We start from the raw sequence: 22,179 nt of genomic DNA on the forward strand, positions 1-22,179 counted from the left end.
CCTTGTCACTGTTATATTCTCTTGATGTGTCATTACCTTGTCACCTTTACATTCGCTTGATGTTTCAAAGTTCATTTTGATTTTTTTTTTCCTTGAAATGAAAGAGTTGGAATATTTCAGTAGTGTTTTATAGTGGTTTACCATATCACTGTTACATTCTCTTCATGTTTCAAAGTTCATTCTAGATTTTTCATTCTTTGAAATGTAAGAGTTGGAATATTTCAGTAGTGCTTGTTGTGGTTTACCTAGTCACTGTTACATTCTCTTGATTTTTTAAAGTTCATTTTGAATTTTTTTTTCATTGAAATGCAAGAGTTAGATTATTTCAGTATTGTTTTGACGTGGTTTACCTTGTCACTGTTAGATTTTTTTTTTCACTGAAATGCAAGAGTTAGATTATTTCAGTATTGTTTTGTCGTGGTTTACCTTGTCACTGTTACATTCTCTTGATGTTTCAAAGTTCATTTTAGATTTTTCATTCTTTGAAATGTAAGATTTTGAATATTTAAGTAGTGCTTGTTGTGGTTTACCTAGTCACTATAGTGCTTGTTGTGGTTTACCTAGTCACTGTTATATCCAGATGATGTTTCAAAGTTCATTTTTAATTTTTTTATTGAAATACAAGAGTTAGATTATTTCAGTATGGTTTTGTAGTGGTTTACCATGTCACCGTTACGTTCTCTTGATGTTTCAAAGTTCATTTTGGATTTTTTTTGTTGAAATGTATGAGTTGAAATATCTCAGTAGTTTTTTGTTGTGGTTTACCTTACCACCGGTACATTCTCTTGATGTTTCACAGTTCATTTTAGATCTTTTTCGTTGAAATGCAAGAGTTGGAATATTTCAGTAGTATTTTGTCATGGGTTACCATGTCACTGTTACATTCTCTTGATGTTTCAAGTTTCATTTTAGATTTTTTTTGTTGAAATGTAAGAGTTTTAATATTGCAATAGTGTTTTGTAGTGGTTTACCTTGTCACTGTTACATTCCATTGATGTTTCAAATTTCATTTTGTATTTTTTTTTCATTTAAATTCCAGAGTTAGAATATTTTAGTCGGTTTTTGTCTTGGTTTAACATGTAATAGTTAAATACTATTTATGTTTCAAATTAAATTTTAGATTTATCATTCTTTGAAATGTAAGATTTGGAATATTTCATTAGTGCTTGTTGTGGCTTACCTAGTCACTGTTATATTCAGATGATGTTTCATAGTTCATTTTTATTTTTTTCGTTGAAATGCAAGAGTTAGATTATTTCAGTAGTGTTTTGTCCTGGTTTACCTTGTCACAGTTACATTCTCTTGATGTTTCAAAGTCCAGTTTAGGTTTTTTTTTAGTTAAAATGTAAGAGTTGGAATATTTCAATAGTGTTTTGTAGGGGTTTACCTTGTCACTGTTATATTCTCTTGATGTGTCATTACCTTGTCACCGTTACATTCTCTTGATGTTTCAAAGTTCATTTTAGATTTTTTTCGTTGAAATGTAAGAGTTGGAATATTTCAATAGTGTTTTGTCGTTGTTTACCTTGTCACTGTTACATTCTCTTGATGTTTCATTACCTTGTCACTGTTACATTCTGTTGATGTTTAATTTCCTTGTCACTGTTACATTCTCTTGATGTTTCAAAGTTCATTTTTGATTTTTTTTTTCATTGAAATGCAAGAGTTAGATTATTTCAGTAGTATTTTGTCGTGGTTTACATTGTCACTGTTACATTCTATTGATGTTTCAATGTTCATTTTAGATTTTTTTTCGTTGAAATGTAAGAGTTGTAATATTTCAGTAGTGCTTGTTTTGGTTTACTTAGGCACTGTTATATCCATATGATTTTTCAAAGTTAATTTTTAATTTTTTCGTTGAAATGAAAGAGTTTGATTATTTAAGTATTGTTTTATTGTTGTTTACCTTGTAACTTTTACATTCACTTGATTTTTAAAAGTTAATTTTATATTTTTTTTGTTGAAATTTATGAGTTTAAACATATCAGTAGTGTTTTGTTGTGGTTTACCTTATCACCGGTACATTCACTTGATGTTTCACAGTTCATTTTAGATATTTTTCTTTGAAATGCAAGAGTTTGAATGTTTCAGTAGTTTTTTGTAATGCATTACCATGTCACTGTTACATTCTCTGGATTTTTCAAGGTTCATTTTAGATTTTTTTTGTTGAAATGAAAGAGTTTGAATATTTCAGTAGTGTTTTGTAGTGGTTTACCTTGTCACTGTTACATTCTCTTGATGTTTCAAAGTTCATTTTTGATTTTTTTTTCATTTAAATTTAAGAGTTTGATTATTTTAGTAGTGGTTCGTCTTGGTTTACCTTGTCAGAGTTATATACTCATTATGTTTCAAATTTCATTTAATATTTTTAATTCTTTGAAATGTAAGATTTGGAATATTTCAGTAGTGTTTGTTGTGGTTTACCTAGTAACTGTTATATTCAGATGATGTTTCAAAGTTCATTTTGATTTTTTTTCGTTGAAATGCAAGAGTTAGATCATTTCAGTAGTGTTTTGTCGTTGTTTACCTTGTCACAGTTACAGTCTCTTTATGTTTCAAAGTTCATTTTAGATTTTTAATTCTTTGAAATGTAAGATTTGGAATATTTCAGTAGTGATTGTTGTGGTTTACCTAGTCCCTGTTATATTCAGATGATGTTTCAAAGTTCATTTTTATTTTTTTCGTTGAAATGCAAGAGTTAGATTATTTCAGTAGTGTTTTGTCCTGGTTTACCTTGTCACAGTTACATTCTCTTGATGTTTCAAAGTCCATTTTAGATTTTTGATTCTTTGAAATGTAAGAGTTGGAATATTTCAGTAGTGTTTGTTATGGTTTACCTAGTCACTGTTACATTATTTTGATTTTTCAAAGTTCATTTTTTTTTTTTTCATTGAAATGCAAGAGTTAGATTATTTCAGTAGTGTTTTGTTGTGGTTTACCATGTCACTGTTACATTCTCTTGATTTTTTTAAGTTCATTTTTATTTTTTTTCATTGAAATGCAAGATTTAGATTATTTCTTTAGTGTTTTGTCGTGGTTTACCTTGTCACTTTTACATTATCTTGATTTTTAAATGTTCATTTTGGATTTTTTTTTTCATTGAAATTCAATTGTTAGATTATTTAAGCAGTGTTTTGTATTGGTTTAACTTGTCACTGTTACATTCTCTTTATGTTTCAAAGTTCATTTTAGAATTTTAATTACTCTAAATGTAAGATTTTGAATACTTAATTAGCGCTTGTTATGGTTTACCTAGTCACTGTTACATTAGTTCTCTGTTTCAAATTTCATTTCTATTTTTTTCATTGAAATTAAAGAGTTAGGCTATTTCTCTATTGTTTTGTAGTGGTTTACCAAGTCATTGTTACAATCTCTTGCTGTTTCAAGGTTCATTTTATTTTTTTTTCGTTGAAATGAAAAAGTTTGAATATATCAATAGTGCTTCGTCGTGGTTTATCGTGTCACTGTTACATTCTCTTGATGTTTCATTACCTTGTCACTGTTACATTCTCTAGATGTTTCATTACCTTGTCACTGTTTTATTCTCTCGATGTTTCAAATTTCATTTTTTTTCATTTGAATGCAAGAGTTAGATTATTTCAGTAGTGTTTTGTCGTGGTTTACCTTGTCACTGTTACATTTTCTTCATGTTTCAAAGTTCATTTTGATTTTTTTTCATTGAAATGCAAGAGTTAGATTATTTCAGTAGTGTTCTGTAGTGGTTTATCTTGTCACAGTTACGTTCTCTTGATGTTTCAAATTTCATTTTAGATTTTTTTCGTTGAAATGTAAGAGTTGGAATATTTCAATTGTGTTTTGTCGTTGTTTACCTTGTCACTGTTACATTCTCTTGATGTTTCATTACCTTGTCACTGTTACATTCTCTTGATGTTTCATTACCTTGTCACTGTTACATTCTCTTGATGATTCAAAGTTCATTTTTGATTTTTTTTTCATTGAAATGCAAGAGTTAGATTATTTCAGTAGTGTTTTGTCGTGGTGTACCTTGTCACTGTTACATTCTATTGATTTCTCAATTTTCATTTCGGATTTTTTTAGTTGAATTTCTAGAGTTAGACTATTTCAGTAGTGTTATGTCAGGATTTACTTTGTCAATATTACATTCTCTTGATGTCTCGAAGTTCATTTTAGTTTTTTTTTTTCATTGAAATGCAAGAGTTGGAATATTTCAGTAGTGTTTTGTAGTGTTTTACCATGTCACTGTTACATTCTCTTGATGTTTCAAAGTACATTTTAGATTTTTCGTTCTTTGAAATGAAAGAGTTGGAATATTTCAGTAGAGCTTGTTGTGGTTTACCTAGTCACTGTTATATTCAGATGATGTTTCAAAGTTCATTTTGATTTTTTTTCGTTGAAATGCAGTTAGATTATTTCAGTAGTGTTTTGTAGTGGTTTACCATTTCACTGTTACATTCTCTTGATGTTTCAAAGTTCATTTTGGATTTTTTTTTGTTGAAATGTAAGAGTTGGAATATCTCAGTAGTGTTTTGTTGTGGTTTACCATATCACCGGTACATTATCTTGATGTTTCACAGTTCATTTTAGATCTTTTTCGTTGAAATGCAAGAGTTGGAATATTTCAGTAGTGTTTTGTCATGGTTTACCATGTCACTGTTACATTCTCTTGATGTTTCAAGGTTCATTTTAGATTCTTTTGTTGAAATGTAAGAGTTTGAATATTTCAGTAGTGTTTTGTAGTGGTTTACCTTATCACTGTTACATTCTCTTGATGATTCTAATTTCATTTTTGATTTTTTTTTTCATTGAAATGCAAGAGTTAGATTATTCCAGTAGTGTTTTGTCGTGGTTTACCTTGTCATTGTTACATTCTCTTGATGTTTCAAAGTTCATTTTAGATTTTTTCATTCTTTGAAATGTAAGAGTTAGAATATTTCAGTAGTGCTTGTTGTGGTTTACCTAGTCACTGTTATTTTCAGATTATGTTTCAAAGTTCATTTTGATTTTTTTCGTTGAAATGCAAGAGTTAGATTATTTCAGTAGTGTATTTTAGTGGTTTACCATTTCACTGTTACATTCTCTTGATGTTTCAAAGTTCATTTTGGATTTTTAATTGTTGAAATGTAAGAGTTGGAATATCTCTGTAGTGTTTTGTTGTGGTTTACCTCGTCACCGGTACATTCTCTTGATGTTTCACAGTTCATTTTAGATCTTTTTCGTTGAAATGCAAGAGTTGGAATATTTCAGTAGTGTTTTGTCATGGTTTACTATGTCACTGTTACATTCTCTGGATGTTTCAAGGTTCTTTTTAGATTTTTTTGTTGAAATGTAAGAGTTTGAATTTTTCAGTAGTGTTTTGTAGTGGTTTACCTTGTCACTGTTACATTCTCTTGATGTTTCAAAGTTCAATTTTTGATTCTTTTTTTTCATTGAAATGCAAGAGTTAGATCATTTCAGTAGTGTTTTGTCGTGGTTTACCTTGTCATTGTTACATTCTCTTGATGTTTCAAAGTTAATTTTAGATTTTTCATTCTTTGAAATGTAAGAGTAAATGTAATTTTAGAATTTTTCATTCTTTGAAATGTAAGAGTTGGAATATTTCAGTAGTGCTTGTTGTACGTTACCTAGTCACAGTTACATTCTCTTGATGTTTCAAAGTTCATTTTAGATTTTTTTCGTTGAAATGTAAGAGTTGGAATATATCATTAGTGTTTCTTCGTTGTTTATCTTGTCACTGTTACATTCTCTTGATGTTTCATTACCTTGTCACTGTGACATTCTCTAGATGTTTCATTACGATGTCACTGTTACTTTCTCTTGATGTTTCAAAGTTCATTTTAGATTTTTTTAGTTTAAATGTAAGAGTTTGAATATATAATTAGTGTTTCATCGTTGTTTATCTTGTAACTGTTACATTCTCTTGATGTTTCATTACCTTGTCACTGTTAAATTCTCTAGATGTTTCATTACCTTGTCACTGTTACATTCTCTTGATGTTTCAAAGTCCATTTTAGATTTTTCATTCTTTGAAATGTAAGAGTTGGAATATTTCAGTAGTTCTTGTTGTAGTATACCTTGTCACTGCTATGTTTAGATGATGTTTCAAAGTTCATTTTGATTTTTTTTGTTGAAATGCAAGAGTTAGATTATTTCAGTAGTGTTTTGTCGTGGTTTACCTTGTCACAGTTACATTCTCTTGATGTTTCAATGTCCATTTTAGATCTTTTTTCGTTGAAATGTCAGAGATGGAATATTTCAATAGTGTTTTGTCGTGGTTTATATTGTCACTGTTATATTCTCTTGATGTTTCATTACCTTGTCAGCGTTACATTCTCTTGATGTTTCAAAGTTCATTTTGATTTTTTTTTTCCTTGAAATGCAAGAGTTGGAATATTTCAGTAGTGTTTTGTAGTGGTTTACCATTTCACTGTTACATTCTCTTGATGTTTCAAGGTTCATTTTAGAGTTTTCATTCTTTGAAATGTAAGAGTTGGAATATTTCAGTAGTACTTGTTGTGGTTTACCTAGTCAATGTTACATTCTCTTGTTTTTTTAAATTTAATTTTGATTTTTTTTTTTCATTGTAATTCAATAGTTAGATTATTTAAGTATTTTTTTGTAGTGGTTTACCATGTCACTGTTACATTCTCTTTATTTTTCAAAGTTCATTTTTATTTTTTTTTTCATTGAAATGCAAGATTTAGATTATTTCAGTATTGTTTTTTCGTGGTTTAACTTGTAACTTTTACAGTCTATTTTTGTTTCTAATTTAAGTTTATATTTTTTAATTTTAATTCAATATTTCTATTATTTCAGAAGTTTTTTGTCTTTTTTTAACTTGTCACTGTTAAATTATCTTGATGTTTCAAAGTTCATTTTATATTTTTAATTCTTTTAAATGTAATATTTTTAATACTTCAGTAGTGCTTGTTGTGGTTTAACTAGTCACTGTTAAATTCTTTTGATTTTTCAAAGTTCATTTTGATTTTTTTTCATTGAAATGCAAGAGTTAGATTATTTTAGTAGTGTTTTGTCGTGGTGTACCTTGTCACTGTTACAATCTCTTGATGTTTCAAAGTTCATTTTAGATTTTTTTTCGTTGAAATGTAAGAGTTGGAATATTTCAGTAATGTTTTGTAGTGGTTTACCATGTCACTGTTACATTCTCTTGATGTTTCGAAGTTCATTTTAGATTTTTCGTTCTTTTAAATGATAGAGTTGGAATATTTCAGTAGAGATTGTTGTGGTTTACCTAGTCACTGTTATATTCAGATGATGTTTCAAAATTCGTTTTGATTTTTTTCGTTGAAATGCAGTTAGATTATTTCAGTAGTGTTTTGTAGTGGTTTACCATTTCACTGTTACATTCTCTTGATGTTTCAAAGTTCATTTTGGATTTTCTTTTGTTGAAATGTAAGAGTTGGAATATCTCAGTAGTGTTTTGTTGTGGTTTAACTTATCACCGGTACATTATCTTGATGTTTCACAGTTCATTTTAGATCTTTTTCGTTGAAATGCGAGAGTTTGAATATTTCAGAAGTGTTTTGTAGTGGTTTACCTTGTCACTGTTACATTCTCTTGATGTTTCAAAGTTCATTTTTGATTTTTTTTCATTTAAATGCAAGAGGTAGATTATTTCAGTAGTGTGTTTTCGTGGTTTACCTTGTCACTGTTACATTCTCTTGATGTTTCAAAGTTCATTTTAGATTTTTCATTCTTTGAAATGTAAGAGTTGGAATATTTCAGTAGTGCTTGTTGTACTTTACCTAGTCACTGTTATGTTCAGATGATGTTTCAAAGTTCATTTTGATTTTTTTTTCCTTGAAATGCAAGAGTTGGAATATTTCAGTAGAGTTTTGTAGTGGTTTACCATATTACGGTTACATTCTCTTGATGTTTCAAAGTTCATTTTAGATTTTTCATTCTTTGAAATGTAAGAGTTGGAATATTTCAGTAGTGCTTGTTGTGGTTTACCTAGTCACTGTTACATTCTCTTGATTTTTCAAAGTTCATTTTGATTTTTTCATTGAAATGCAAGAATTAGATTATTTCAGTAGTTTTTTGTCGTGGTTTACCTTGTCACAGTTACATTCTCTTGATGTTTCAAAGTTCATTTTAGATTTTTTTCGTTGAAATGTAAGAGTTGGAATATATCATTAGTGTTTCATCGTTGTTTATCTTGTCACTGTTACATTCTCTTGATTTTTCATTACCTTGTCAATGTTAAATTCTCTAGATGTTTCATTACCTTGTCACTGTTACATTCTCTTGATGTTTCAAAGTTCATTTTAGATTTTTTTAGTTTAAATGTAAGAGTTGGAATATATCATTAGTGTTTCATCGTTGTTTATCTTGTCACTGTTACATTCTCTTGATGTTTCATTACCTTGTCACTGTTACATTCTCTAGATGTTTCATTACCTTGTCACTGTTACATTCTCTTGATGTTTCAAAGTTCATTTTAGATTTTTCATTCTTTGAAATGTAAGAGTTGGACTATTTCAGTAGTTCTTGTTGTAGTATACCTTGTCACTGCTATGTTTAGATGATGTTTCAAAGTTCATTTTGATTTTTTTTGTTGAAATGCAAGAGTTAGATTATTTCAGTAGTGTTTTGTCGTGGTTTACCTTGTCACAGTTACATTCTCTTGATGTTTCAATGTCCATTTTAGATCTTTTTTAGTTGAAATGTCAGAGTTGGAATATTTCAATAGTGTTTTGTCGTGGTTTATCTTGTCACTGTTATATTCTCTTGATGTTTCATTACCTTGTCAGCGTTACATTCTCTTGATGTTTCAAAGTTCATTTTGATTTTTTTTCCCTTGAAATGCAAGAGTTGGAATATTTCAGTAGTGTTTTGTAGTGGTTTACCATTTCACTGTTACATTCTCTTGATGTTTCAAGGTTCATTTTAGAGTTTTCATTATTTGAAATGTAAGAGTTGGAATATTTCAGTAGTACTTGTTGTGGTTTACCTAGTCAATGTTACATTCTCTTGATTTTTCAAAGTTCATTTTGATTTTTTTTTTCATTTAAATGCAATAGTTAGATTATTTCAGTAGTGTTTTGTAGTGGTTTACCATGTCACTGTTACATTCTATTTATTTTTCAAATTTAATTTTGATTTTTTTTTTTCATTGAAATGCAATATTTAGCTTATTTCAGTATTGTTTTTTAGTGGTTTAACTTGTCACTTTTAAATTCTCTTTATGTTTCAAAGTTAATTTTATATTTTTTAATTTAAATTCAATAGGTAGATTATTTAAGTATTGTTTTTTCTTGGTTTACCTTGTCACTGTTACATTCTCTTGATGTTTCAAAGTTCATTTTAGATTTTTCATTCTTTGAAATGTAAGAGTTGGAATACTTCAGTAGTGCTTGTTGTGGTTTACCTAGTCACTGTTACATTCTCTTGATTTTTCAAAGTTCATTTTGTTTTTTTTTCATTGAAATTAAAGTGTTAGACTATTTTAGTAGTGTTTTGTCGTGTTTTACCTTGTCACTGTTACAATCTCTTGATGTTTCAAAGTTCATTTTAGATTTTTTTTAGTTGAAATGTAAGAGTTGGAATATTTAAATAATGTTTTTTCGTGGTTTACCATGTCACTGTTACATTCTCTTGATGTTTCGAAGTTCATTTTAGATTTTTCGTTCTTTGAAATGAAAGAGTTGGAATATTTCAGTAGAGCTTGTTGTGGTTTACCTAGTCACTGTTATATTCAGATGATGTTTCAAAATTCATTTTGATTTTTTTCGTTGAAATGCAGTTAGATTATTTCAGTAGTGTTTTGTAGTGGTTTACCATTTCACTGTTACATTCTCTTGATGTTTCAAAGTTCATTTTGGATTTTTTTTGTTGAAATGTAAGAGTTGGAATATCTAAGTAGTATTTTGTTGTGGTTTACCTTATCACCGGTACATTATCTTGATGTTTCACAGTTCATTTTAGATCTTTTTCGTTGAAATGCAAGAGTTTGAATATTTCAGAAGTGTTTTGTAGTGGTTTACCTTGTCACTGTTACAATCTCTTGATGTTTCAAAGTTCATTTTGATTTTTTTCGTTGAAATGCAATAGTTAGATTATTTCAGTAGTGTTTTGTCGTGGTTTACATTGTCATTGTTACATTCTCTTGATGTTTCAAAGTTCATTTTAGATTTTTCATTCTTTGAAATTTAAGAGTTGGAATATTTCAGTAGTGCTTGTTGTGGTTTACCTAGTCACTGTTATATTCAGATGATGTTTCAAAGTTCATTTTGATTTTTTTTTTCGTTGAAATGCAAGAGTTATATTATTTTAGTAGTGTTTTGTAGTGGTTTACCTTGTCACAGTAACATTCTCTTTATGTTTCAAAGTTCCTTTTAGATTTTTCATTCTTTGAAATGTAAGAGTTGGAATATTTCAGTAGTGCTTGTTGCGGTTTACATAGTCACTTTTATATTCAGATGATTTTTTAAAGTTCATTTTGATTTTTTTCGTTGAAATGCAAGAGTTAGATTATTTCAGTAGTGTTTTGTCGTGGTTTACCTTGTCACATTTGCATTCTCTTGATGTTTAAAAGTTCATTTTAGATTTTTTAGTTGAAATGTAAGAGTTGGAATATTTCAATGGTGTTTTGTCGTGGTTTACTTTGTCACTGTTACATTCTCTTGATGTTTCATTACCTTGTCACTGTTACATTCTCTTGATGTTTCATTACCTTGTCACTGTTACATTCTCTTGATGTTTCAAAGTTCTTTTTTTATTTTTTTTTTCTTTTAAATGAAATAGTTATATTATTTAAGTAGTGTTTTTTCGTGGTTTACCTTGTCACTGTTACATTCTCTTGATGTTTCAAAGTTCATTTTAGATTTTTTTTTTCATTGAAATGCAAGAGTTAGATTATTTCAGTAGTGTTTTGTCGTGGTTTACCTTGTCACTGTTATATTCTCTTGATGTTTCATTACGCTGTCACCGTTACATTCTCTTGATGTTTCAAAGTTCATTTTGATTTTTTTCCCTTGAAATGCACGAGTAGGAATATTTCAGTAGTGTTTTGTAGTGGTTTACCATTTCACTGTTACATTCTCTTGATGTTTCAAGGTTCATTTTAGATTTTTCGTTCTTTGAAATGTAAGAGTTGGAATATTTCAGTAGTGCTTGTTGTGGTTTACGTAGTCAATGTTACATTCTCTTGATTTTTCAAAGTTCATTTTGATTTTTTTTCATTGAAATTAAAGAGTTAGATTATATCAGTAGTGTTTTGTAGTGTTTTACAATGTCACTGTTACATTCTCTTGATTTTTCAAAGTTCATTTTTTTTTTTTTTTTAATTGAAATGCAAGAGTTAGATTATTTCAGTATTGTTTTGTCGTGGTTTACCTTGTCACTTTTACATTCTCTTTATGTTTCAAAGTTCATTTTATATTTTTTCATTGAAATGCAAAGAGGTAGATTATTTCAGTATTGTTTTGTCGTGGTTTACCTTGTCACTGTTACATTCTCTTGATGTTTCAAAGTTCATTTTAGATTTTTCATTATTTTAAATGTAATAGTTGGAATACATCAGTAGTGATTGTTGTGGTTTACCTAGTAACTGTTACATTCTCTTTATTTTTCAAAGTTCATTTTGATTTTTTTTCATTGAAATGCAAGAGTTAGATTATTTCAGTATTGTTTTCTAATAGTTTACCTTGTCACTTTTACATTCTCTTGATTTTTCAAATTTCATTTTTGATTTTTTTTTTTTCATTGAAATGAAAGAGTTTTAATATTTAAGTAGTGTTTTGTAGTGTTTTACCTTGTCACTGTTACATTATCTTGATGTTTCGAAGTTCATTTTAGATTTTTCGTTCTTTGAAATGAAAGAGTTGGAATATTTCAGTAGAGCTTGTTGTGGTTTACCTAGTCACTGTTATATTCAGATGATGTTTCAAAATTCATTTTGATTTTTTTCGTTGAAATGCAGTTAGATTATTTCAGTAGTGTTTTGTAGTGGTTTACCATAACACTGTTACATTCTCTTGATGTTTCAAAGTTCATTTTGGATTTTTTTTTGTTGAAATGTAAGAGTTGGAATATCTCAGTAGTGTTTTGTTGTGGTTTACCTTATCACCGGTACATTATCTTGATGTTTCACAGTTCATTTTAGATCTTTTTCGTTGAAATGTAAGAGTTTGAATATTTCAGTAGTGTTTTGTAGTGGTTTACCTTTTCACTGTTACATTCTCTTGATGTTTCAAAGTTCATTTTTGATTTTTTTTTTCATTTAAATGTAAGAGTTAGATTATTTCAGTAGTGTTTTGTCGTGGTTTACCTTGTCATTGTTACATTCTATTTATGTTTCAAAGTTCATTTTAGATTTTTAATTCTTTGAAATGTAAGAGTTGGAATATTTCAGTAGTGCGTGTTTTGGTTTACCTAGTCACTGTTATATTCAGATGATGTTTCAAAGTTCATTTGGATTTTTTTCGTTGAAATGCAAGAGTTATATTATTTTAGTAGTGTTTTGTCGTGGTTTACCTTGTCACAGTAACATTCTCTTTATGTTTCAAAGTTCCTTTTAGATTTTTTATTCTTTGAAATGTAAGAGTTGGAATAACTCAGTAGTGCTTGTTGTGGTTTACCTAGTCACTGTTATGTTCAGATGATGTTTCAAACTTCATTTTGATATTTTTAGTTGAAATGTATGAGTTAGATTATTTCAGTAGTGTTTTGTCGTGGTTTACCTTGTCACTGTTACATTCTCATGATGTTTCAATGTTCATTTTAGATTTTTCATTCTTTGAAATGTAAGAGTTGGAATATTTCAGTAGTGCTTGTTGCGGTTTACATAGTCACTGTTATTTTCAGATGATTTTTCAAAGTTCATTTTGATTTTTTTCGTTGAAATGCAAGAGTTAGATTATTTCAGTAGTGTTTTGTCGTGGTTTACCTTGTCACATTTGCATTCTCTTGATGTTTAAAAGTTCATTTTAGATTTTTTCTTTAAATGTAAGAGTTGGAATGTTTCAGTAGTGTTTGTCGTGGTTTACTTTGTCACTGTTACATTCTCTTGATGTTTCATTACCTTGTCACTGTTACATTCTCTTGATGTTTCAAAGTTCATTTTGATTTTTTATTCATTGAAATGCAAGAGTTAGATTATTTCAGTAGTGTTTTGTCACTGTTTACCTTGTCACTATTACATTCTCTTGATTTTTAAAATTTAATTTTGGATTTTTTTTTTCATTGAAATGCAAGAGTTAGATTATTTCAGTAGTGTTTTGTCGTGGTTTACCTTGTCACTGTTATATTCTCTTGATGTTTCATTACGCTGTCACCGTTACATTCTCTTGATGTTTCAAAGTTTATTTTGATTTTTTTTCCTTGAAATGCAAGAGTAGGAATATTTCAGTAGTGTTTTGTAGTGGTTTACCATATTACTGTTACATTCTCTTGATGTTTCAAAGTTCATTTTAGATTTTTCATTCTTTGAAATCTAAGAGTTGGAATATTTCAGTAGTGCTTGTTGTGGTTTACCTAGTCACAAACAATTATTTCAGTATTGTTTTGTTGTGGTTTACATTGTCACTGTTACATTCTCTTGATGTTTCAAATTTCTTTTAGAATTTTAATTCTTTGAAATGTAAGAGTTTGAATATTTCAGTAGTGTTTTTTGTGGTTTAGCTAGTCACTGTTACATTCTCTTGATGTTTCAAAGTTCATTTTGATTTTTTTTCGTTGAAATGCAAGAGTTAGATTATTTCAGTAGTGTTTTGTAGTGGTTTATCTTGTCACTATTACATTCTCTTGATGTTTCATTAACTTGTCACTGTTACATTCTCTAGATGTTTCATAAACTTTTCACTGTTACATTCTCTTGATGTTTCAAATTTAATTTTGATTTTTTTCATTGAAATGAAAGAGTTTGAAATTCAAAGTTCATTTTTTATTTTTTTTTTAATTTAAATGCAAGAGTTGGAATATTTCAGTAGTGTTTTGTATTGGTTTACCATATCAATGTTAGATTCTATTGATGTTTCAAAGTTCATTTTAGATTTTTCATTATTTGAAATGTAAGAGTTGTAATGTTTCAGTAGTGCTTGTTGTGGTTTACATCGTCCCCGGTACATTCTCTTGATGTTTCAAAGTTCATTTTAGATATTTTTAGTTGAAATTCAAGAGTTGGACTATTTCAGTAGTGTTTTTTATGGTTTATCATGTCACTGTTACATTTTCTTGATGTTTCAAGGTTCATTTTAGATTTTTTTGTTGAAATGTAAGAGTTTGAATATTTCAGTAGTTTTTTCTAGTGGTTTACCATGCCCCTGTTACATTCTCTTGATGTTTCAAAGTTCATTTTTGATTTTTTTTTTAATTTAAATTAAATAGTTTTATTATTTAAGTATTGTTTTGTCGTGATTTAACTTGTCATTGTTACATTCTCTTGATGTTTTAAAGTTCAAAGTTCAAAGTGCTTGTTGTGGTTTACCTAGTCACAAACAATTATTTCAGTATTGTTTTGTTGTGGTTTACCTTGTCACAGTTACATTCTCTTGATGTTTCAAAGTTCATTTTAGATTTTTCATTCTTTGAAATGTAAGATTTGGAATATTTCAGTAGTGCTTGTTGTGGTTTAACTAGTCAATTTTACATTCTTTTGATTTTTCAAATTTCATTTTTATTTTTTTTTCATTGAAATTCAAGATTTAGATTATTTAAGAATTGTTTTTTAGTGGTTTACCTTGTCACTGTTAAATTCTCTTTATGTTTCAATGTCGAGTTTAGATTTTTTTAGTTTAAATTTAATATTTTGAATATTTAAATAGTGTTTTGTAGTTGTTTAACTTGTCACTGTTAAATTCTCTTTATGTTTCATTAACTTGTCACTGTTACATTCTCTTGATGTTTCATTACATTGTCAGTGTTACATTCTCTTGATGTTTCATAGTTAATTTTTTATTTTTTTTTTTCATTGAAATGAAAGAGTTAGATTATTTCAGAAGTATTTTTTCGTGGTTTACCTTGTCACTGTTAAATTCTCTTGATGTTTCAATGTTCATTTTATATTTTTTTTATTTTAAATGTAATAGTTGTAATATTTAAGTAGTGCTTGTTTTGGTTTACTTAGGCACTGTTATATACAGATTATGTTTCATTGTTAATTTTGATTTTTTTCGTTGAAATGCACGAGTTAGAGTATTTAAGTAGTTTTTTTTAGTGGTTTACCTTGTCACTGTTACATTCTCTTGATGTTTCAAGGTTCATATTAGATCTTTTTCGTTGAAATGTAAGAGTTGGAATATATCATTAGTGTTTCATCGTTGTTTATCTTGTCACTGTTACATTCTCTTGATGTTTCATTACCTTGTCACTGTTACATTCTCTAGATGTTTCATTACCTTGTCACTGTTACATTCTCTTGATGTTTCAAAGTTCATTTTAGATTTTTTTCGTTGAAATGTAAGAGTTGGAATATATCATTAGTGTTTCATCGTTGTTTATCTTGTCACTGTTACATTCTCTTGATGTTTCATTACCTTGTCACTGTTACATTCTCTAGATGTTTCATTACCTTGTCACTGTTACATTCTCTTGATGTTTCAAAGTTCATTTTAGATTTTTCATTCTTTGAAATTTAATAGTTGGAATATTTCAGTAGTTCTTGTTGTAGTATACCTTGTCACTGCTATGTTTAGATGATGTTTCAAAGTTAATTTTGATTTTTTTTGTTGAAATGCAAGAGTTAGATTATTTCAGTAGTGTTTTGTCGTGGCTTAACTTGTCACAGTTACATTCTCTTGATGTTTCAATGTCCATTTTAGATCTTTTTTCGTTGAAATGTCAGAGATGGAATATTTCAATAGTGTTTTGTCGTGGTTTATCTTGTCACTGTTATATTCTCTTGATGTTTCATTACCTTGTCAGCGTTACATTCTCTTGATGTTTCAAAGTTCATTTTGATTTTTTTTTCCTTGAAATGCAAGAGTTGGAATATTTCAGTAGTGTTTTGTAGTGGTTTACCATTTAACTGTTACATTCTCTTGATGTTTCAAGGTTCATTTTAGAGTTTTCATTCTTTGAAATGTAAGAGTTGGAATATTTCAGTAGTACTTGTTGTGGTTTACCTAGTCAATGTTACATTCTCTTGATTTTTTAAAGTTCATTTTGATTTTTTTTTCATTGAAATGCAAGAGTTAGATTATTTCAGTAGTGTTTTGTAGTGTTTTACCATGTCACTGTTACATTATCTTGATTTTTCAAAGTTCATTTTGATTTTTTTTTTTCATTGAAATGCAAGATTTAGCTTATTTCAGTATTGTTTTGTCGTGGTTTACCTTGTCACTGTTAAATTCTCTTTATGTTTCAAAGTTCATTTTAGATTTTTTCATTGAAATGCAAGAGGTAGATTATTTAAGTATTGTTTTTTCGTGGTTTACCTTGTCACTGTTACATTCTCTTGATGTTTCAAAGTTCATTTTAGATTTTTAATTATTTTAAATGTAAGAGTTGGAATAATTCAGTAGTGCTTGTTGTGGTTTACCTAGTCACTGTTACATTCTCTTGATTTTTCAAAGTTCATTTTGATTTTTTTTCGTTGAAATGCAAGAGTTTGAATATTTCAGAAGTGTTTTGTAGTGGTGTACCTTGTCACTGTTACAATCTCTTGATGTTTCAAAGTTCATTTTAGATTTTTTTTCGTTGAAATGTAAGAGTTGGAATATTTCAGTAATGTTTTGTAGTGGTTTACCATGTCACTGTTACATTCTCTTGATGTTTCGAAGTTCATTTTAGATTTTTCGTTATTTGAAATGATAGAGTTGGAATATTTCAGTAGAGCTTGTTGTGGTTTACCTAGTCACTGTTATATTCAGATGATGTTTCAAAATTCATTTTGATTTTTTTCGTTGAAATGCAGTTAGATTATTTCAGTAGTGTTTTGTAGTGGTTTACCATTTCACTGTTACATTCTCTTGATGTTTCAAAGTTCATTTTGGATTTTTTTTTGTTGAAATGTAAGAGTTTGAATATCTCAGTAGTGTTTTGTTGTGGTTTACCTTATCACCGGTACATTATCTTGATGTTTAACAGTTCATTTTAGATCTTTTTCGTTGAAATGCAAGAGTTTGAATATTTCAGAAGTGTTTTGTAGTGGTTTACCTTGTCACTGTTACATTCTCTTGATGTTTCAAAGTTCATTTTTGATTTTTTTTTCATTTAAATGCAAGAGGTAGATTATTTAAGTAGTGTTTTGTCGTGGTTTACCTTGTCATTGTTACATTCTCTTGATGTTTCAAAGTTCATTTTAGATTTTTCATTCTTTGAAATGTAAGAGTTGGAATATTTCAGTAGTGCTTGTTGTACTTTACCTAGTCACTGTTATGTTCAGATGATGTTTTAAAGTTCATTTTGATTTTTTTGTCCTTGAAACGCAAGAGTTGGAATATTTCAGTAGTGTTTTGTAGTGGTTTACCATATCCCTGTTATATTCTCTTGATGTTTCAATGTTCATTTTATATTTTTCATTCTTTGAAATGTAAGATTTTGAATATTTCAGTAGTGCTTGTTGTGGTTTACCTAGTCACTGTTACATTCTTTCGATTTTTCAATGTTCATTTTGATTTTTTCATTGAAATGCAAGAATTAGATTATTTCAGTAGTGTTTTGTCGTGGTTTACCTTGTCACAGTTACATTCTCTTGATGTTTCAAAGTTCATTTTAGATTTTTTTCGTTGAAATGTAAGAGTTGGAATATATCATTAGTGTTTCTTAGTTGTTTATCTTGTCACTGTTAAATTCTCTTGATGTTTCATTAACTTGTCACTGTTACATTCTCTATATGTTTCATTAACTTGTCACTGTTACATTCTCTTGATGTTTCAAAGTTCATTTTATATTTTTTTCGTTGAAATGTAAGAGTTGGAATATATAATTAGTGTTTCGTCGTTGTTTATCTTGTCACTGTTAAATTCTCTTGATGTTTCATTACCTTGTCACTGTTACATTCTCTAGATGTTTCATTAACTTGTCACTGTTACATTATCTTGATGTTTCAAAGTCCATTTTAGATTTTTCATTCTTTGAAATGTAAGAGTTGGACTATTTCAGTAGTTCTTGTTGTAGTATACCTTGTCACTGCTATGTTCAGATGATGTTTCAAAGTTCATTTTGATTTTTTTTGTTGAAATGCAAGAGTTAGATTATTTCAGTAGTGTTTTGTCGTGGTTTACCTTGTCACAGTTACATTCTCTTGATGTTTCAATGTCAATTTTAGATCTTGTTTCGTTGAAATGTAAGAGTTTGAATATTTCAATAGTGGTTTGTCGGGGTTTATATTGTCTCTGTTATATTATATTGATGTTTCATTAACTTGTCAGCGTTACATTCTCTTGATGTTTCAAAGTTCATTTTGATTTTTTTTCCCTTTAAATGCAAGAGTTGGAATATTTCAGTAGTGTTTTGTAGTGGTTTAACATTTCACTGTTACATTCTCTTGATGTTTCAAGGTTCATTTTAGAGTTTTCATTCTTTGAAATGTAAGAGTTGGAATATTTCAGTAGTACTTGTTGTTGTTTACCTAGTCATTGTTAAATTCTCTTGATTTTTCAAAGTTCATTTTGATTTTTTTTTTCATTGAAATGCAAGAGTTAGATTATTTCAGTAGTGTTTTGTAGTGGTTTACCATGTCACTGTTACATTCTCTTGATTTTTCAAAGTTCATTTTGATTTTTTTTTTCATTGAAATGCAAGATTTAGCTTATTTCAGTATTTTTTTGTAGTGGTTTAACTTGTCACTGTTAAATTCTCTTTATGTTTCAAAGTTCATTTTAGATTTTTTCATTGAAATGCAAGAGGTAGATTATTTAAGTATTGTTTTGTCGTGGTTTACCTTGTCACTGTTACATTCTCTTGATGTTTCAAAGTTCATTTTAGATTTTTCATTCTTTTAAATGTAAGAGTTGGAATACTTCAGTAGTGCTTGTTGTGGTTTAACTTGTTACTCTTAAATTCTCTTGATTTTTCAAAGTTCATTTTGATTTTTTTTCATTGAAATGCAAGAGTTAGACTATTTCAGTAGTGTTTTGTCGCGGTTTACCTTGTCAATGTTACATTCTCTTGCTGTTTCATAGTTCATTTTAGATTTTTTTCGTTGAAATGCAAGAGTTGGAATATTTCAGTAGTGTTTTTTCGTGGTTTATCTTGTCACTGTTACATTCTTTTGATGTTTCTAAGTTCATTTTAGACTTTTCGTTCTTTGAAATGAAAGAGTTTGAATATTTCAGTAGAGATTGTTGTGGTTTACCTAGTCACTTTTATATTCAGATGATGTTTCAAAATTCATTTTGATTTTTTTCGTTGAAATGCAGTTAGATTATTTCAGTAGTGTTTTGTAGTGGTTTACCATTTCACTGTTACATTCTCTTGATGTTTCAAAGTTCATTTTGGATTTTTTTTGTTGAAATGTAAGAGTTGGAATATCTCAGTAGTGTTTTGTTGTGGTTTACCTTATCACCGGTACATTATCTTGATGTTTCACAGTTCATTTTAGATCTTTTTCGTTGAAATGCAAGAGTTTGAATATTTCAGAAGTGTTTTGTAGTGGTTTACCTTGTCACTGTTACATTCTCTTGATGTTTCAAAGTTCATTTTTTATTTTTTTTTTCATTTAAATGCAAGAGTTTGATTATTTCAGTAGTGTTTTGTCGTGGTTTACCTTGTCACTGTTACATTCTCTTTATGTTTCAAAGTTAATTTTAGATTTCTCATTATTTGAAATGTAAGAGTTGGAATATTTAAGTAGTGCGTGTTGTGGTTTACCTAGTCACTGTTATATTCAGATGATTTTTCAAAGTTCATTTTGATTTTTTTTTTCGTTGAAATGCAAGAGTTATATTATTTTAGTAGTGTTTTGTCGTGGTTTACCTTGTCACAGTAACATTCTCTTTATGTTTCAAAGTTCCTTTTAGATTTTTCATTCTTTGAAATGTAAGAGTTGGAATATTTCAGTAGTGCTTGTTGCGGTTTACATAGTCACTTTTATATTCAGATGATTTTTTAAAGTTCATTTTGATTTTTTTCGTTGAAATGCAAGAGTTAGATTATTTCAGTAGTGTTTTGTCGTGGTTTACCTTGTCACATTTGCATTCTCTTGATGTTTAAAAGTTCATTTTAGATTTTTTCTTTGAAATGTAATAGTTGGAATATTTCAATGGTGTTTTGTCGTGGTTTACTTTGTCACTGTTACATTCTCTTGATGTTTCATTACCTTGTCACTGTTACATTCTCTTGATGTTTCATTACCTTGTCACTGTTACATTCTCTTTATGTTTCAAAGTTCATTTTTTTTTTTTTTTTTCATTGAAATGCAAGAGTTAGATTATTTCAGTAGTGTTTTTTGGTGGTTTACATTGTCACTGTTAAATTCTCTTGATGTTTCAAATTTAATTTTAGATTTTTTTTTCATTGAAATTCAAGAGTTAGATTATTTAATTATTGTTTTGTCGTGGTTTACCTTGTCACTGTTATATTCTCTTGATGTTTCATTACGCTGTCACCGTTACATTCTCTTGATGTTTCAAAGTTCATTTTGATTTTTTTCCCTTGAAATGCACGAGTAGGAATATTTCAGTAGTGTTTTGTAGTGGTTTACCATTTCACTGTTACATTCTCTTGATGTTTCAAGGTTCATTTTAGATTTTTCATTCTTTTAAATGTAAGAGTTGGAATATTTCAGTTGTGGTTGTTGTTGTTTACGTAGTCAATTTTACATTCTCTTGATTTTTCAAATTTCATTTTGATTTTTTTTTTTCATTGAAATTAAAGAGTTAGATTATTTCATGAGTGTTTTTTAGTGTTTTACAATGTCACTGTTACAGTCTTTTTATGTTTCATAGTTAATTTTTATTTTTTTTTTCATTGAAATTAAATATTTATGTTATTTAAGTAGTGTTTTGAAGTAGTTTACATTTTCACATTTACATTATCCTGATGTTTAAATGTCAATTTTAGATTTTTTCATTTAAATGCAAGAGGTAGATTATTTCAGTATTGTTTTGTCTTGGTTTAACTTGTCAATGTTACATTCTCTTGATGTTTCAAAGTTAATTTTATATTTTTCATTCTTTGAAATGTAAGAGTTGGAATACTTCAGTAGTGCTTGTTGTGGTTTACATAGTCACTGTTAAATTCTCTTGATTTTTCAAAGTTCAGTTTGATTTTTTTTTCATTGAAATGCAAGAGTTAGAATATTTCAGTATTGTTTTATCGTGGTTTACCTTGTCACTGTTACATTCTCTTGATGTTTCAAAGTTCATTTTAGATTTTTTTTTTCATTGAATTGCAAGAGTTGGATTTTTTCAATAGTGTTTTGTAGTGGTTTACCATGTCACTGTTACATTCTTTTGATGTTTCGAAGTTCATTTTAGATTTTTCGTTCTTTGAAATGAAAGAGTTGGAATATTTCAGTAGAGCTTGTTGTGGTTTACCTAGTCACTGTTATATTCAGATGATGTTTCAAAATTCATTTTGATTTTTTTCGTTGAAATGCAGTTAGATTATTTCAGTAGTGTTTTGTAGTGGTTTACCATAACACTGTTACATTCTCTTGATGTTTCAAAGTTCATTTTGGATTTTTTTTTGTTGAAATGTAAGAGTTTGAATATCTCAGTAGTGTTTTGTTGTGGTTTACCTTATCACAGGTACATTATCTTGATGTTTCACAGTTCATTTTAGATCTTTTTCGTTTAAATGAAAGAGTTTGAATATTTCAGTAGTTTTTTGTCGTGGTTTACCTTGTCACTGTTATATTATATTGATTTTTCAAATTTCATTTTTGATTTTTTTTTTCATTGAAATGAAAGAGTTGGATTATTTCAGTAGTGTTTTGTCGTGGTTTACCTTGTCATTGTTACATTCTCTTTATGTTTCAAAGTTCATTTTAGATTTTTCATTCTTTGAAATGTAAGAGTTGGAATATTTCAGTAGTGCGTGTTGTGGTTTACCTAGTCACTGTTATATTCAGATGATGTTTCAAAGTTCATTTTGATTTTTTTCGTTGAAATGCAAGAGTTATATTATTTTAGTAGTGTTTTGTCGTGGTTTACCTTGTCACAGTAACATTCTCTTTATGTTTCAAAGTTCCTTTTAGATTTTTTATTCTTTGAAATGTAAGAGTTGGAATATCTCAGTAGTGCTTGTTGTGGTTTAACTAGTCACTGTTATGTTCAGATGATGTTTCAAAGT

Source organism: Artemia sp. Qi Xiang Cuo, chromosome 13 (genome assembly GCF_049724085.1).
Source record: "Artemia sp. Qi Xiang Cuo chromosome 13, ASM4972408v1, whole genome shotgun sequence".
NCBI classification, from domain to species: domain Eukaryota; kingdom Metazoa; phylum Arthropoda; class Branchiopoda; order Anostraca; family Artemiidae; genus Artemia; species Artemia sp. Qi Xiang Cuo.